The 19,169-nt window shown below is 35.5% G+C and overlaps 1 long non-coding RNA gene across 2 annotated transcripts in view; it reads left to right on the top strand.

The window, feature by feature from the left end:
* LOC129049686 (uncharacterized) overlaps window positions 1-15,924 on the top strand; it is a 112,865-nt gene extending 96,941 nt beyond the window's left edge. The window contains exons 5-6 of one of the 2 annotated variants that reach the window (XR_010136801.1): window positions 7,108-7,280; window positions 13,448-15,924. This is a non-coding gene — a long non-coding RNA (uncharacterized LOC129049686). The remainder of the gene's footprint in view (window positions 1-7,107; window positions 7,281-13,447) is intronic. The other variant, XR_010136800.1, reaches the window with a different exon arrangement.
* The last annotated feature ends 3,245 nt before the right edge of the window (window positions 15,925-19,169 follow it).

The raw sequence follows: 19,169 nt of genomic DNA on the forward strand, positions 1-19,169 counted from the left end.
TACCCAAGACTGGGTAATTTATAAAGGAAAGAGGTTTAATTGACTCACAGCTCCGTGTGGCTGGGGAAACCTCAGGAAAGTTAAAATCATGGCAGAAGGGGAAGCAAACACATCCTTCTTCACATGGAGGCAGGAGAAGTGCAGAACAAAGGGAGGGAAAGACCTTTATAAAACCATCAGATCTCATGAGAACTCACTCAGTATCATGAGAACCGCACGGGGAATCATGATCTAATCATCTCCCACAAGGTCCCTCCCCCAGCACATGGGGATTACAATTGGGATTACGATTCAAGATGAGATTTGGCTGGGGACACAGAGCCAGACCATATCATTATAAATAAGATAAATATATACATTAAAAACTAATTAAGAAATATTGCTTCCTCTTAATCTCTACTACTGTAATCCATTTTCCCCTTCTTTTTGTCATTTCCTACCCACTCTCTGTTGGAATGAATCTTTTAAGTTTACGATTTATCTCTCTTGTATTTCTTTTGCATAAATGATGTATATTTTCTATCTTCTTTCCTTCTTGTTTTAATATAATAGCTCTACTGAGATATAATTCACATACTGTAACATTAACCCATTTCAAGTGTACATGCTTTTAGGGTATTCACAGGGTTGTGTGATCATCACCATAATCAATTTTGGAATAGTTTCATCATCCCTAAAAGAAACTCTGTAGACATAATTTGTTATTCTCCATACCCCTCCTCCCAGCCCTAAATAACAACTAATTTATATGGTCTTTAGTGACTAGTTTCCTGAATGCAACGTATTTTCAAGATTCATCCATGTTGTAGCATCAATCAGTACTTTATTCCTTTTTATTGCTGAATAATTTTTCACTATATGTATATACCACATTATTTATCCATTCATCAGTTTATGGGCATTTTGGTTGTTTCCATTTTGAGGCTACTATAAATAAGGCTGCTATGAACATTTGTGTACAGCTTTTATGCAAACATGTTTTCATTTCTATTCATACATGAGTAGGAATAGAATTGCTGGGTCATTGATAACTCTATGTTTAACTTTTGATGAACTGCCAGACTGTTTTTCCAAAGCAGCTGCACCATTTTACATTCCTACTATTAATAGCAATATGTGGGGGGTTCCAATTTCTTCATATTCTCACCAACTTGTTATTATCTCTTTTTAATTATAGTTATTCTAGTATTCCTTTCTTTCTCACATGACATATAGAATCTTATGTCATAAGATTATGACATAATGCTTCATAATTTGCTTTTTTTCGCTTACCGATATAGCCTGCAAAAAACAAGTCATCTTAGAGGAATTTTCCTCATTCTTTTTATAGCTGCATAGTATTCCATTGTGTAAATGTATCATAATTTATTCAATCCCTCTCCAACATATGGATATTTGGTTTATTACCACTACTTTGCAAATATGAACAATGCAGCAATAAATAACCCTATGCATATTATCTAAGCCTATGCATAATATTCATATTATTAGAAGAGTATTTTCAGGATATATATGTGGTTGTGCTAAATATTGCCAAATTTTCATCCAGAAGGCATAGACCAATTTTCATTTACATAAGCAGTGTATGAGAAAATTTGTTTGCTATAGCCTTGTCAACAGAATTTGCTGTCTTGCTTTTAGACGTTTGCCAGTCTGATAGGTGAGAAATGGTGTCTTAGTGTTGTTTAATTTCTCTAATTTTAGTGAGACTGAAGGCTTTTTATGTTTTTTATGTCATTTTTGAATATTTTTAGTGAATTTTCTGTTCTCTTAATTATTTTTTAAAGAGGTTAATAAATAACAAAACAATCTTTTATATTTATTCACATTTATTATTTCTAGCATTCTGTTTTCTATGGATTCTAATTTCCATCTGTTGTCATTTTCTTTTAGCTTGAAGAACTTCCTTTAACATTTCTCTTAGTGTAGGTGTGTTAGGAACACATTTTCTCAGCTTTAGTTTTTCTAAAAATATGTTTACTTTGCCTTCATTTTTTTTGACGATATTTTGCTAGATAGAGAATCTAGCCTGCTGGTTATTTTCTTACAGTACTCTATGTTGTTCCATTGTCTTTTGGCTTATGCCTTTTCTGATAAGAAGTTTGCAGGCATTCTTATTTGTTTTCCTGCTGATGTCAGCCTTTGGTATACATCCCTGGGCTCTCAGTAAGGACCTCTGTCTAAGAGTTTTCAGGCTGGCATAGTCCTGTATTCTCTCTGTACCTCCTTCAAGTTTTTAATGTCACAGTTACCCACACTTTGCAATTAAATGCTTATAAATGATTTGCCTGGCACCTCATCATCCTACTATTTTTCTAGAGATAAGAGCAGCACCGGATCTTTTCTCCCGTATAAAAAGTTTGTTACTTTCTGGAATTTTGTTCATTCAGGTTTCTTTGTGTACTCAACTTTGCAATGAATTAAAAGTAAAAGACTATGATTTTGTAACTGCTCCAGCTTGGTTCAGTTGTTAGGATGATAACAATAGTTTCTTATGATATGGATCTAATGGAACCTAAGTCCATGGCTTTAATGAGAATGTTTGTAGTAAGTGTGTTTAGATCATTTGTACATACAGCCAATGTGTGCTTATTCGGCAACACTCACTCATTGAGCTCCCCTCTTAAGATATGATCACCGTTTGTTTTGCTGTAGGAAATGTGAGTTTTTGCAAGGAGAGGTAAAGTTTAATTGTCAAACCTGGAAATAATTGAATCTATAGTCCCCTATGATAACAAAAGGGTGATTGACTTGAGCTTTAAAAGCTTAGCATTGTTAAAGAGATTCCAACAATATCATGTTTAAAACAACGACATTAAATAGTAATGAAACATTTTAGTCATAAAATAAAGCAGATTTTAATGCTTTATCACCTCCAATAAATTGCAGTTTTGTTTTTCTCTTGAATCTCTGTTGAGCTGACACTTCATGCACTTCATGCATCTAGCAGTGCTCAAATGCAAGACCATGAAAAAATAAAATTCGGCCGAATGAATGCAGATTTCTAGTTTGTATTACTTTCTCTTCTCTTATGGTATATGTTAAAGAAGAGATTTAATCAGTTTCACCAGTAAGATCATGTCACTACCGCAAAAGATTTTAATGGTCAAGAAAAGTTTAGGCCATAGTTTTCATTTGTATTAGAAGGTATGTTGATTTACATTATTTTATTGTATTGAATTTAAGATGCAATCATTTGCATAAATGAGCAAAATATTTCATTTCAAAGAGTAACATTTCTAACATTTCTTTTGTTTTCTAAAAGAGTAGGAATTCAAGATGGATTATGTTACTTTTCATTTGAATAATGTCAGATATCAGGAAGAGAAATAAATTGCCTTTGCATTTAATTGCATCACAACTGATTTTGGAATAATGAGATATTTTAGTTTTTCAAAAAATATTAGTGTGCTGCAAAATCAATGTTCTTTCTATTATTTTTTCCAAGGTGAATAATCTAAATGTATTAGTTTTTATTTAGCAATTGATGATTTAATAATATAAGGCTATTCATAGCTCATTTAGAAAAGTCTCTGAATGTTTCATTCTCTCGGTGGTTAAAAACTCTTTCAATTATTTTTATGTTTGGGCAGAATTTGTATAAGCTGAGTGATCTTTGCCCAAGGCATACTTTCTCCATGTTTATTTTTCTGTCCATTGCTTCAAATGAAATGGAATGAAGTATATGCGGAGACAGTTGCTTTTTATTTTCCACATTCTTATCTTGCCCATAGAAAACTTGAGAGTAGCCATCAGCCAAAAATATGTTGGCCTTTAGGGAAAGTCCTACGTGTGTGTAGCAGGGGTAAGAGGAGATATGCAGAGTGAGAAACTGTCTTTTCTCTCTCCCTTTTCACTAAATACCCTCCTCACATGGAGGGTTGTATCTGAGTTCTTTATCATCACTTCTGCTACAACATGGCAGGCCAAGAGGATGAGAGCAGCACAGGGAGAAGAGGGACCGAGAAAGACAGGAAAAAAATACCTCATGCCTTGAGTTTGTTGAAGTTTTATCCTACCCAGGCCAAGTGGGAGGAGAGATGTAGTCTGTGTGATTTCATCTTATGTCACCTGCCAGGCACTCTAGGAGTGAACTAAACTTTCCCCACTGACAATGTGGTGGAGTGGAAGATAAAAAGACTCTCAGTTTGTTGAAGACTTTATAACTTATCTTATTATCTTAATCTCTGCAATTTGCTCTTCATAAAATTCTAGGGTAAGCATAACCCAGACTGTTATTTGACTTTACCTGTGAGGTGACTGAACTGAGAGGATAATTAATCTAGTTTATACAGTCTGCAAATGGCAGAGCCAGACTCAAACCCAGGATGCAGATTTCAATTTCTTCTGTGACTCAATAGTGCTACCCTGTCCCTACTTTGCTACCTGAAATTCACCTATGTGGGTGATTGCAGGTTTGGACTTCTGGGAGCGCTCAGTACTTGAATGTATACAAATACATCTATGTGTATTGTTCTAATTTTTTTTTTTTTTTTTTTTTTTACTAAATCCATTAGCAAAATTGCTTTAGGTAAAGGAGAAAAGTTGTACCAGATAGATTGAAAGAAATGCAAAAGAGAATCACAAGAAATATGAATTCTTAAGTACCCTGAATTTTCCTACTAGGACTTTGTTCTCTTGTCTCTTTTTAGATCTCCATCCTGTTTTGCAGTTTAATAATCAATTCCCTTGTTTCCTATCTTGAAGTCAAATAATGTTTAATAACTACAGGCAGTTTAGCTTGTTGTTTGTCCAGTCATTTTTATTTATTTATTTAGACAGGGTATCACTCTGTTACCCAGGCTGCTGCAGCCTCAATCTCTTGGGCAAAAGCGATCCTCCTGCCTCAGCCTCCAGAGTAGCTAGGACTACAAGCGTGCACCACCACACCTGACTAATTTTTTTCTTTTAGAAACAGTCTCACTATGTTGCCCAGGCTAGTCTTTAACACCAGATCTCAAGCAATCCTCCCACCTTGGCCTCCCAAATCCCTGCTGGGATTGTAAGTGTGAGCCACTGCACCCAGCCTGTCTATTCATTTGTTCAGCACTTATTGAATCCTGTCTAGATACTAATCATTGTATTTGGCTTAGGGATTAAAAAATAAAAAGCAAATTCCTGTTTTCAGGGAGCATGTCACATTGTGAACAACACAGAGAATTTAGCAGAGACCATGGTCTTTCTATTGGTTAAAAGTAAAGATTATATACATTAGTTTGTCTTTCCCTGTGCCACTCTCCTTTCCTATCACTGCATGACTCAAGAAAATGGAACTCTACTTTTCCATATGCCTACTGATTCTGAATGACTCTGTGAAAGCCCAGGGTTCTATCTATCTGTTATGTAAACTCAGGAAGGATGTGTCTTTTCACTCACAGAGCTTCTCAAAACTGTTTCTCTTCTCTAGAAAATATTCCACATCTATCTCTGTGCAACCATTGCCCAGTATTATTTTGTAGAACAATACATTTTGCTATTGTGATGAGATTTCATTTTCTGTTAGAGTGGAGGCTCTCAAAGTGTGGTTTGTGGAAGTTTGGGGGGTCCCTAGGAGTCTGTGAGGCCAAAACTATTCATAACAGTAAGAATATATTTGCCATTTGCACTGTTTTGACATTTGCCCTGGTGGTGCGAAGCCATAGTGGGTTAAACTGTGGTGCCTTAGCACAGATATAGGCAGTGGGCTCAACTGTTGGCAGAAGTCATTGCGGTTTTCATCACTACAGAACAAAAAAAATGAAGCCAGTTTGCCCTGAGCATGCCCTTGAAAAGGCAGTATAAATAATCACTTTTATTACATTTTGGCTTCAAGTACACATGTTTTCAAATATATTCTGCATAAACCACTCTACTACACAATGCAGTATGAGAGTTGCCTCAAAGAAAGCACTTGCGCAATTATTTGGGTTGTGAGCTGAACTAGCTGGGGTTTACACAGAACACCATTTTTACTTGAAAGAATAACTGACTAGCTATGGTTTTTCAGTCTTGTTATTTGGTAGGCATTTCCTCAAAAATGAACGAAGTGAGCTTATTGGGAAGACACTGACAGTGTATGTTGTCCATAATGAAACCCAACCGCTCAAGTGAAAAATTAGAATTTTGTAAGACTTGTATTTGCTACCATCAACTTGAAAGATTATCAACACTTAAAGATGGTTCTGATGAGATTAGTAATGATATTAAGAATTGTGGGCTTTTACCTATATCTTATAATTAGATATTTAACATTTAGAAAATCTGCATAAGAAATATTTTTCATATGACTGATTCGTGATAGTACAAAATCACATGTGGGTAAAAGTTTAAAGTGCAAAATAGTCCAATAGATTTTAATGTAAGAGAGTGAAAAATAAGTTTTATTATGGTTTCAGATTCCATGTTGCAGCTAACCTTAAAGAAATCATCACTTGATGAGTTTTGGTTTAGTATCAAAGGAGAATATCCACAGTTATCAGAAAGATTCTAAAAGATATCCTTCCCTTTTGAACTATATACCTCTATGAGGTTATTTTATTTTTTATTTACTTCAATCAAAAAACACCAACACCACTCTATATTGTATATTATAAAAAACTGAATGTTGAAACAGATAAAAAGACCAAGTGTTTTCTTTTAAGCCAGACATTAAAGAGATTTGCAAAAATGTAAAATAATGCTACTCTTCTAATTAAATATTTTTATTTCAAAATATATAATTATTTTTCATAAAATTGCTATTTATGTTAACATTTAACTGGATAGTTATTACATTAAAAGTGAATTAATAAGTATATACCTTGACATTTCTCAGTTTAAAATTTTGAATATTGATATTGATACCTCTATAAACAAAAGCTTTTTGCTGTTCTTAATAATTTACAAAATCTTTTTATTGTGAGTTTCTTTAGATGTACAAAAAAGTTATAAAAATAGTACAGAGCATTTTCAGATATCAGATATCCTTCTTGCAGCATCTCACAATGAGAACATCTTACATAACCATAATATGCTTATCCGATTAGTAAATTAACATTAGTACAATGCCATTAACAAATAAAAACCCCATTTAAGCTTTACTAGCTTTTCCATTACTGTCCTTTTTTTTTTTTTTTTTTTTGGCTCCAGGAACTGATTCAGAATCCCATATCACATTTTGTTATTACTTTTGCCTGGTCTCCTGCTGTCTGGAACAGTTTTTCAGTCTTCCTTCATTTTCAAGAGTGTGAAAGGATCCCAAGACCAAAAGTCTGGGAACTGCTGGTTTAGAGTCACAATACTGACTGCTCAAAATGACTTTTGTAAGTAAAAGCACTTTTAGTCTGTAGATATACATGAAATTGTACACATCATTTAAAGTATTTTTATTTAAGCATATTTAAAAATTCTTCCTGTGCTGATCACTTGGCTAATTATTATTAGATGTAGTTCAAAACAAGCTAACAATTAACATGGGTAATTCTTGTCTGTTTTAAGAATAGATATGTCTAACAATTGTATTTAAAATAATTCCCACCAAAAGACTCATAGCAACTTATTTTGGTGATCTAAAATATGATCTGGCTAGCTCTAAAAATATTACTGACATATTTCTACATGGAATTAACCTACCAGTGAGATTATCATATTTTGTGTTTGATCTATTAAGACTGAAGTTTGGCTTTGTCTAAATAAATCTTATTTTAATAAATAATAATTAATAATAAAAAAATAAAAGATTTAATTAATACATCTTATTATTTTTTATGCTTCAAAATACACTGAATCAACAAGTCAGAGAAAAACTGAACATTGACTGAAAACAATTACCCATTCATTTTCCTGGAGACTCTCTCAATGGCTTACACAGGAGTGCATTCTATTTCCAGGTGTGTTTGACACAGCAACAGAGATGACCTTAGTTTGTACAAACTCATTCCTTATGAAAACATGACAGCTCTGAATTAAGAGAAGGCATATTATATATTAAAAATTATTCAATAAATTACTTACTTTCAATTATAATGGAACTTTGGTAATGCTAACATTTGACAGCTGGCCTAAGAAACTGCCAGATTTTCTATATAAGTTCTTCCTACCTTTAATTCTATAAAACACTATGTCAGCCCAGGGAACTGGACTTCGGTGACACATCTAAATTCTTATAATGACAAGGCTTTAGTATATTATTCCTTTCTTATCGATGCACATACTTTGCTTGTCTTAATGGGTTTTAGCAATAGTTTATTTAATCATTAGAGAAACACAAGTAGAAATTAATATATTTAGTAAAGAAAATATTCTTTTGTAATTATTTTATTGAAGGTTTGATAGTTGGTGTTTAGTATTGTAAAGTTTTGTCTCAGAAAAGATTTATGGTCTTTTCTCAAAATTTATGAGAGATTTAAGTTAAATAAGTACTATATTGAATATTCTACAACTTCAAAAAATTATTTATGTAAAAATGAATTTGGGATTTTAATGAGAACAGAAGAAGAAATCTACTTCAGAGTTTATATTACCTTGACAGCAGCTGAATTCCTTAGCGAAAACCTGCAATCAGCGAAGGGTACCAATCACATATACCTAAATTGTGTAGAAGAAATTCAACTTCTGGGATTTTCCTTTTTCTTTTGTTTGCCTGATGTATTAGTCCATTTTTATGCTGCTGATAAAGACATACCCGAGATTGGGAAGAAAAAGAGGTTTCATTGGTCTTACAGTTCCACATGGCTAGCAAAGCCTCAGAATCATGGTGGGAGACTAAAGGCACTTCTTACATGACAGTGGCAAGAGAAAATGAGAAGGATGCAAAAGTGGAAACCCCTGATAAACCCATCAGATCTCGTGAGACTTATTCACTACCACGAGAACAGTATGGGGGAAACTGCCCCCATGATTCAAATTATCTCCGACTAGTTCCCTCGCACAACACATGGGAATTATGGGAGTACAATTTAAGATGAGATTTGGATGGGGACAAAGAGCCAAACCACATTGTTCTGCTCCTGGCCCCTCCAAATCGCTTGTTCTCACATTTCAAAACCAATCATGCCTTCCCAACAGTTCCCTAAAGTCTTAACTCATTTCAGCATTAACCCAAAATTCCACAGTCCAAAGTCTCATCGGAGATAAGGCAAGTCCCTTCAACATATGAGCCTGAAAAATCAAAAGCAAGCTTGTTACTTTCTAGATACAATGGGGGCACAGGTATTGGGTAAACACAGCCATTCCAAAGGGGAGAAACTGGCCAAAACAGAAGGGTTACAGGGCCCATGCAAGTCCAAAATCCAGCAGGACAGTCAAATTTTAAAGCTCCAAAATGATCTCCTTTGACTCCAGGTCTCACATTCGGGTCATGCTCATGCAAGAGGTGGGTTCCCATAGTCTTGGGTAGCTCTGCCACTGTGACTTTGCAGGGTGTAGCCCCCTCCCAGCTGCTTTCACAGGCTGGCATTGAGCGTCTGTGGCTTTTCGAGGCACACAGTGCAAGCTGTTCATGGATCTACCATTCTGGGGTCTAGAGGATGGTGGCCCTCTTCTCACAACTCCACTAGGCAGTGCACATAGTAAGAACTATATGTGGGGGCTCTGACCCCACATTTCCCTTCTGCACTTCCCTAGCAGATGTTTTCCATGAGCGCCCTGTCCCTGCAGCAAACTTTTGCCTGGGCATCTGTGCATTTCCATACATTGTCTGAAATCTAGGCAGAGGTTCCCAAACCTCAGTTCTTAACTTCTGTGCACCTACAGGTTCAAGACCACATGGAAGCTGCCAAGGCTTGAGGCTTTCACCCTTTGAAGCAACAGCCTGAGTTGTACCTTGGCCCCTTTTAGTCATGGCTGGAGTGTCTGGGACACAGGGCACCAAGTCCCTAGACTTCACACAACAAGGGGACCCTAGGCCCAGCCCACAAAACCAGAAACTATTTTCCCCTAGGCCTCCAGGCCTGTGAAGGCTGCAGTGAAGACCTCTGACATGCCCTGGAGACATTTTCCCCATTGTCTTGGGGATTAACATTTGGCTCCTTGTTACTTACGCAAATTTCTATAGGCAGCTTGAATTTCTCCTCAGAAAGTGGGATTTTCTTTTCTATCACATTGTCAGGCTGCAAATTTTCCAAACTTTTATGCTCTGCTTCTCTTATAAAACTGAATGCCCTTAACAACACCCAAGTAACCTCTTGAATGCTTTGGGGCTTAGAAATTTCTTCCACCAGGTACCCTGAACCTTCTTTCTGAAGTTCGAAGTTCCACAAATCTCTAGAGCAGGGGCAAAAGGCTGCCAGTCTCTTTGCTAAAACATAACAAGAGTCACCTTTGCTCCAGTTCCCAACAAGTTCCTCATCTCTGTCTGATAACACCTCAGCCTGGGCCTTATTGTCCATATCGCTATCAGCATTTTTGTCAAAGCTTTTCAACAAGTCTCTAGGAAGTTCCAAACATTCCCACATTTTCCTGTCTTCTTCTGAGCCCTCCAAACTGTTCCAGCCTCTACCTGTTACCCAGTTCCAAAGGCACTTCCACATTTTCAGGTAAATTTTCTGTAGCGCCCCACTCTGCTGGTACCAATTTACTGTATTAGTCTGTTTTGACGCTGCTGATAAAGACATACCCGAGATTGGGAAGAAAATGAGGTTTAGTTGGACTTACAGTTCCACATGGCTGGGGAGGCCTCCGAATCATAGTGGGAGGCTAAAGGCACTTCTTACATGACAGCGGCAGAGAAAATGAGAAAAATGCAAAAGGAGAAACCCCTGATAAACCCATCAGATCTCTTGAGACTTATTCACTACCATGAGAACAGTATGGGGGAAAACTGTCCTCATGATTCAAATTATCTCCCATTGGGTTCCTCCCACAACACATGAGAATTATGGGAATACAATTCAAGATGAGAATTGGGTGGGGACACAGAGCCAAACCATATCACCTGATGATTGATAAAGAAGGAAAATAGCAAGGAAAGTCAAGAGAGAATTATTCTTAATATTTATGTATACAAACTTCAGGAAAACCTTTTCTAAAGTCACATCCAGCTGGTTTGAAACAAAAAAGAACGTGCCTTGGGTTACATCAACTGATTGCCTATTCCTTCGACCTAACGGTGCCAAGCACTCTTCTAGTTTCTGAATGATATATATTCTGTTCATTCATACAAGAAAACATTTCTTCAGTGACTGTTACGTGTTAGACAACATGCCGGGCAATATGGTTACAAAGATGAAAGAAACTCAGCCTCTGCCCACAAGGAGCTCACAGGTTAATTACAGACACAATCATACAAACATAACATGGAACTAGCAGTAAAAGACTAAGTTTATACTTAAAGAACTAAGTGCTACAGTCCATTGTAAACTGAGTGATCATGGAAGTCACCAAGGAAGCGCAGCTTCATTTGGACTTTGCAGCAAGGGGTGGTTTTGCATAGGTGTAGGTGGGAAGGCAGAGGTCATTCTAGGTGGGAAGATTAAAGACATGGAAGAAAATATACAAGAAGTGACACAAAGCTAGCTTAACGAGGGAGGGTGCTGTACTATATTTTCTCTTTCACTGGCTTCCAATTCAAAGACAGTAGTCTTGGTATTGCTAAGATAATTTTGATGGCACTCTACGAAATTAATGTTTCATGCAACTTACAACTCTTACGTATTTCTCCCTGTTATTTCCCTTCTCTTTGAATCTCACTTTCATCTTTTTTTTTTCTCTTGCACTTTTTAGCTTCCATCTATAGTTCCAATAGACATTGTTCAGGTGTATTAATGGCTTTGCTTTTGTAGCGGTTCTTAAGCTCGTTATATCTTCAGGAGAGGTGAGAATTGGGAGGGAGAGTGCTGGTAGGTGACTGTGATTAAAAAGTTTCTTCCAAATAAAATTCTTAACCTTTAGCACATGATATATTCCTCAAAAGAAAAATTTAATCTTTTCTTAAGGCTTGTATTGTAAAAAAAATACTCTTGGTCTTTGTAGTATATGAAAAAATTGATATCTCTTTTTAAGAGTCCACTTAAACAAGCCAAATATCATGGTGAATAGTCAAAGAAAAAAAAGATTTGATTGTGATATCAATTTTAGAAAATGAAACTGTATATTATGCAATGTATTATAATTCCATCTATATGTTAACTCTTAACATGACTCAGAATGAATCAAAGATTAATTTTGATTGGTGTAAATTTTCAGACAAATTAATATATTAAGATATTATCATTTTCATTTCATCTTTGACTGTGTAGTGTAATTAAAAAGTCATTTGTCCTGAAGATCAATCTCTAATCTCTTGTTAGTCATCATTCTTGTTTATCATTCTGTCCATTTTCTCTAGACTGTTCACTAGTCTAACTTTCCTAAGCACTGATTTGTGAAAGTTTCTGTGTATGTTTCATGCAATCTTCCAATTTTAATTTCCCTATGCAAGTGATTTGCATGGCATTATCAGATGTCCCAAATCAATAAGAGACAGATGCCGAAAGGTATCACTAAACACTAGAGTCATCTAGGAAGTAGTGTGAATTTATTAGTGAATGTTTTCAGATTAGGATTTCTTTTGCTTATGTGTGCAACATCAGAACAGAAGGCACACACAGAATGAATAGTTGGTTAACAAGGTGACCTTTCTGCCTATGTATGGAAGCTCCCAAGTAAGTGTACTTCGTTCCATTTTGGGGATTCATTTTAGGCATCTTCAGAGCTCTGTTTGCTTGGGCAGATAGACACACCATTGATGCAGGGAAAGATTTGAACTGATGGATCCTCTTCTAACCTGTCAGAACACCATGCTTCTCTGCTTAGTTGTGGCTGAGGAATGATACTTAAAAAAAAAATCAACATGCATCTTTTTATTTATTTATTTGACAAATAAAAATTGTGCATGTTTATTGTGTACAACATGATGTTTTGAAATATGCATACATTTAGGAATGACTAAATCAAGTTGATAACATATGTGTTACATATGCATTACAAGATAACATTGCATTACAATATGCAATTTGTACATACCCAAAATTGTATATCTATGTTTTTTAAAATCAGAAATTTTTTTCATGAAGAGTGAACTGATTTTATGATATTGTTTTAGATTAAGATTTTTTTAAAAAGTATTCTTCCTCTTTTTTGTTGTTGTTTGTGTAAGTTCCAATTTGTATTTTAATGGAAATACTGACAAAAGCTGTTTTTCATATAATACAGTCATATTTTGTAGTCATCTGTTTGGTTTTACTATTTAAAAGCATCACTTGTATCAACCTCCCCAAATATATAATTTTAAAAAAAATCTTTTATTTTAAGTTAACGATACTATTTTCTTATGAAAAATAGGACAGATTCATTAATAGAAAATGTAAAAAATACAGGAAAGTGGGGGAAACATCACCAGAACAACGACTGACATTTCTAATATTTTCTTTCAGTTTCTCCCTATGCTAGATTGTATATATTTCAAATCAAACTGCAGATGATATTATATTTTCCTTTTTTCTCCTTATAGTAAAGAAGAAAGCCTTAAAAACCCTTGAGTGAATGGTTGGTATTTACAGACAAGCAAACAAGAGGACCCAGCCTGAATCTGTTGAATGAACGAAAGGGGAAATGCCCTAAGGAGTCAGATGGAAGAAGGTTTTCTGGGAAGAGCAGAACAGAGGAGTTGGGGTGCAGACCTCCTGGATCACCAGCAGAAGGAAAAGAGCAGCGAGACATTAAAGTGATTGAGACAAAAATGGAAGTAAAACAGCTTAAGGCTTTCTGAGATCGAGTTCCTGGCAGTGCCATTAGCAGATGGTTTCTTCTGAAGTTCAGGGGAAGAGAAGATGCTCGAACAACTCTCCAGGGACTGAGTGGGTGGTACAGAGCTAGTGCTGTAGATGCCATGTATACAGGCAAATTCCCCAGTGAGTGTTTTCCAATATCAAGTTTAACTGGCATTTAAGATATATGCCAAAGGTAGGTAAATTATTTTGGCCTGTGCTTATAGGTTTATTTCCCTGGATGAAGCTATCTGTCTCTGTCCTAGTGCACTGTAGCAGATGCAGGGTCTTTCCATACAATACATTAAAAGCTGCATCTCATTTTAAATATATTATAGAAACCCTGATCATACAATATGTACAAGATTTTTAAGATCAGCCTTCAGTCGATTTTTTTTGCTTTATTTTTTTTTCTGGAGGTCAAAATGAATGGTTAACTGTCTAAGTTGATTGCAGAGAAAGTTACTACTCATTCTAAACATAGGTTTTTAGAAAAGTGTTCTTGGCATTTGCTTCCACTGGCTTTTTCAAGCTTACATGGGAATCAAGATTCAAAACTGGTACACCAGTGGGAAGAGCCTGGAAAATAGACTATTGATCAAGATGAATCTGGCCCAGATACTTTAAGACCTTTTCAGTGTATTTGAAAGATTATAAGTTTGAACTAACAGAAACTCCAATGCTGTTTTTTCACAAGTCAATATGTAGTGTACTTTGTTATTCTTTTTTTTCCTATAATATCTTAATAATATTCCTGGCTGTAAGAAAAAGTTGACACTATACCTATGTTTTGACTTACTTTATAGAAGACCCAAACAATCTTTAACAAAAGGATTTTTCTCAAATACTATTTTGAAATCACTATATTAGACACTATCTTAAATTTATTTCTCAATGTGCTTCTTTTTGAAACTTGCACATTTTGGTGTTCTTTTCAGCATCACTCATTTTGTCTCATAATAAAGATACCCAATAACAATATAATAAAGATTTGATAACAAATCTCCAGTTTTGGAGTGTTACATTTCATATCTACATGCTCACGGAGAATTTAGTATGACTATTCCCTGGCCTTAGTTCCTCTAAGCCTAGGATACTTGCAGTCATTTGGCAAATAATTTAATCCATGGCAAACATGAGTCTTAATACAAAAATTATTGAGTAGACAAAAAAATAATTGAACATATTTTGGACTGATTACCAGTGCATTAAAAAAGTAGATGTTTAAGGATGGGAATAATAAGTTTTTTTGTTTTTACTTAAATGTATATAAAAGGAATGAAAATACAGTAGCCTATAGTACTTAAGAGTGTGGGTATATTTTCAGCACTTAATAATTACTAGTTGAATTGCATAATATGGGACTATATCTGATATGGTTTGGCTCTGTGTCCCCGCCCAAATCTCATGTTGAATTATAATTTCCAATATTGGAGGAGTTACCTAGTGGTAGGTGACTGGATCATTAGGGGAAATTTCCCCCTTGCTGTCCTCATGATAGTGAGTGAGTTCTCGCAAGATCTGATGGTTTAAAAGTGTGTGGCATTTCCCACTTTACTCTTTCTCTCTCCTGCTGGCCATGAGAATAAGTGCTTTCTTCCCCTTCACCTTCTGCCATGCGTGTGTTTCCTGAGGCCTCCCAGCCACGGATTCTTGCAGCTCCCAGCTGCAGAACTGTGAGTCAATTAAACCTCATTTCTTCATAAATTACCCATTCTCAGATAGCTCTTTACAGGAGTGTGAGAATGGACTAATAAAATATCTCTAGAATTATGTTTTTGGAGATAATTTAAAGATAAACAAATATTGGAAACCTCATTTGATCACATAGAGAACAGTAAATGGAAGTTCTACTTTTTCTCCAGGGCCTTTCTCATGCTTATGCAGGGATTATTCACCCAGAATAAGACATCCAATTAAGGTACCTGCTATCTCATGTAACACAGAAGAAAGTTGAGCATAGAGGCTAAACATTACCTAATATTGTTGGAAAAGCTTCAAAGCATTCATTTTCAAAGCAGCTAATGTAAACCATGATAATCACTAGTAGCACTATGCCATTTTAAATACTTCAATATTTTGTAGTTATTAGATTCTAAGTAAGTATAAAATGTAGTGAATAAAAATTTTATTTGCCTAAACAGTGTTAGACAATATAAATGAGTGAGTTATTTTTTATTCTGTTTAACATTTTCAAGCCAATAAACACTTTACTAAAGTATAGAGTAGCTATTCATTATTACTCCGTGTCTTATGTTTATGATGTTAGAAATGAGTAGAGATGGTTAGCTGCCTGGGTATCTGTTGAAAATTCTGCTTAAACTATGTATTATAAAGTTCTGTACATTTCAATGATTTCTTGGAGATTCATTTCTAGTTCAAAGTAATTTATAATTCTAACATTAGTCAAAACATTTGTGGGAAATGCTCCTTGACAGTTATAGCTTGACCATGAGAACTGCTTTTAAGGCCTTAATTAGAAAGGTCAGCCTGCATTATTTAAACCCTTCCTATGTATTCTTTGTATGCAATTCTATTTTCCAGCGACTCCAGGGGATTAAAAGAAAATTCTCACAAAAGCAAACAACAATTTTGGAAAATATTTATAACTGAACACAAATCTGTAGAACTCTCCTTGCTTTGAGTCTCATTTGTAATAAGTTTCTAGCTCAGCATTTGATGGCTAATTCAGGAGGCGTTGGTGTTGGGGAAGGGTGGCCTGTTGAGTCTGATGGTTGTGATTTCTATTGTTATGGTTTCCTTTTAATTTAATTTGGTCTTGAAGTCTGTCATGAGACTGGCCATAAGCCAAGATAGCCACTCTCCAGGAGAGCCCTGACCAGTGGAAAGTTAAATTTGGGTGTGTGTGTCAGGTGGGACACAATGAGGAAGTAAAACCAAAATGTATGAAACAGAAGAAATTTATTACTAATAGGACCAGAGAGGCAAGGGATGCTGATGGGAGGACTGCAAGAAGCCCAGAGGCAGCAGGGAGCTCAACACGTGGATGTTGGGGAAGAGAGAGAGAGAAAGAGAGGAACCGGTGGGACTATGCGTTTATTAAGGTCCACGGGCATTATTCCTTAGGCTTTTGCGTGGCGGGATTGGCTAGTTTAAAGAAAACTCAGCAAAGGGAGAACTTATTTACATAACTCTGGTGTTAACCATGTGTTTTATTGTAGTTAGCAGATGTGGGGTGTGTTGGATTTTGGGCCAGTGAGAGGAGGAACAAGCAGTCTATGTTGTAAACAACCACTATGGGGAGGGGAAGTTTTAATTTAACCAAAGTGATGGGGTTGGACTAGGTTTCAGACAACTTATGTCAGGTCTAAAACTGAATGCTGAGGCAGCAACTATATTAAACAAATTTATGACAGTGATGCTGGCATCACTTACTGCTTTTAGTTCAACCCTGCAACAGGCTTTCAAACATGACCATTTTGGTTTCTTATACTTGCAAATTAGAAACATCATTAAATAGGCTACAGAAAAAATAAGATTTTTAAGAAATATTTTCTAAGCAGAATGGTCAATGTCATTGATAGACATAAAATAATGACCATGCCTATTCTCTTTCATTATTTGATCAGCTTATTCAGATATATTATTCAACACACTTAGTCATAAAGTTCTTGAAGCATCTTTTTGTTCCTCATAGTTCATATTTTCTTGCACTTCTTAATCTATGGTTAATGAACAAAAGCGTGCACACACAATTCTTTTAAAATAAATGTAGTCTGTGGGAAGCTTTGGATAATCCAGGATTTTTAAGTAATTGAGAGCTTTGAAAAGAATACTTTAGAAGTCAAACCTTGGCCTCAGTTTGTAGCAGGGGAACAAACAACAAAATGTAAGCTCTATATGAAAGAGACACAAATAGAAAACAAGGGAATCCTTAATATAAAGAGAACTCAAGTCAGTTAAAAAAAAAGTCATATTTCTTTCTTAAGTTCAATAATTCAGTATTCATAAGAGATATATCTCCCTCCACCCCCATGACCCTCACACATACATGCTGCTTTTTAGCATTAGCAATGAACTTTATTATAATTAACTTATTCTATGTATGTGTAAAATTAGTGCCAGGTCTGAAATGAACTCTGTCTCTGCATCCTCGCCTCTGTTCTTTGGAATTACTGAGGGACTATGAGCTATTGTACCATGAGGGTAAAATATAAAGGTCAATTTATTAAGGTATGTCTGCATGTATCTTATTGTTATTTGCAAGTCTTAATGCTAAGCAGTCACTTCAAGTTTTATAGGATGTAATCTGGTACATGTAAATAAAACTCAGAGTTCTTGAAAGAAAATCATAAAAGTAGCATATTGCAATCAAAGAGCAGATGTCTTGTGATGTCAAGCTGAATATTTATGGTCTTGCTCTAAGCCAATCTCTGAAACTGACAACAAATTACAAATTATTTGAATATCTAAAAGAGAATAATTTCATTATAGAAAGGTGTTAAAAACTTTGCTTTGCAAACAAACAAACAAACAAACAAAAAACAAATAGATTTTTAGTTCTAAGAAAAAGGAAAAAAACCCACACAATACTGAAGTAGAAAAATTCAACAATGTATTCAAGAGTTTCTGATTACTAGTAATGAGTGACCCAGAACAACTAGATTAGACTTCTTTTAATTAGATTGTGGTAAGTACTCCAACATACCTGAAAGATGAAAAAATTATTCTTAATTTGATTCTTGCTAATTTAAATTCTCAACCAAATTAACTTTAGTGATTAAATTTCACACATAAAAATGTTTAACATCTTATTTCTAAGTTGGCCTTGGAAGTGTTTCTAGTTTATTCTGGCTTTTCTGCAGAAGGTCTCAAAAAGAAATGTGGTAATTTATCTTCTGTAGTCAAACATGTCACTTTTGCTTTTTATAATGAGGCAGAAGGGATACTGTTATTCACCATGTTTCTCCTATGTTAAGATTGGGAAGTTAATCGGGGAGAACCATAAATAAGGTCATCAAAATCCGAATGCTTCAGTGAAACTTGAGCCCCCTCGACAACATTCCTGAAATGTTGTTATTTTGTCTTTGCTGGATATTCCAGTGACATGTTAATCTGATCCATCTTCAGAGGGTTGTATCATTCAAAGTTTACTCCCTGATATGGTTTGGCTTTGTCCCCACTCAAATCTCATCTTGAGTTGTAGCCACCATAATCCCCATGTGTTGTGGGAGGGACTTGGTGGGAGGTAATTGAATCATGGGGCCGGGTTTTTCCCATGCTGGTCTCATGATAGTGAATAAGTCTCATGAGATTTGATGGTTTTATAAAAGACGTTCCCCTACACATGCTCCCTTGCCTGCTGCCGTGTAAGATATGTCTTTGCTCTTCCTTCACCTTCCACTGTGATTGTGAGGCCTCTCCAGCCATGTGGAACTGAGTCCATTAAACCTCTTTTTCTTAGTAAACTATCCAGTCTTGGGTACATCCTTACAGCAGTGTGAG

The sequence above is a fragment of the Pongo abelii genome, chromosome 14 (genome assembly GCF_028885655.2).
Source record: "Pongo abelii isolate AG06213 chromosome 14, NHGRI_mPonAbe1-v2.0_pri, whole genome shotgun sequence".
NCBI classification, from domain to species: Eukaryota; Metazoa; Chordata; class Mammalia; order Primates; family Hominidae; genus Pongo; species Pongo abelii.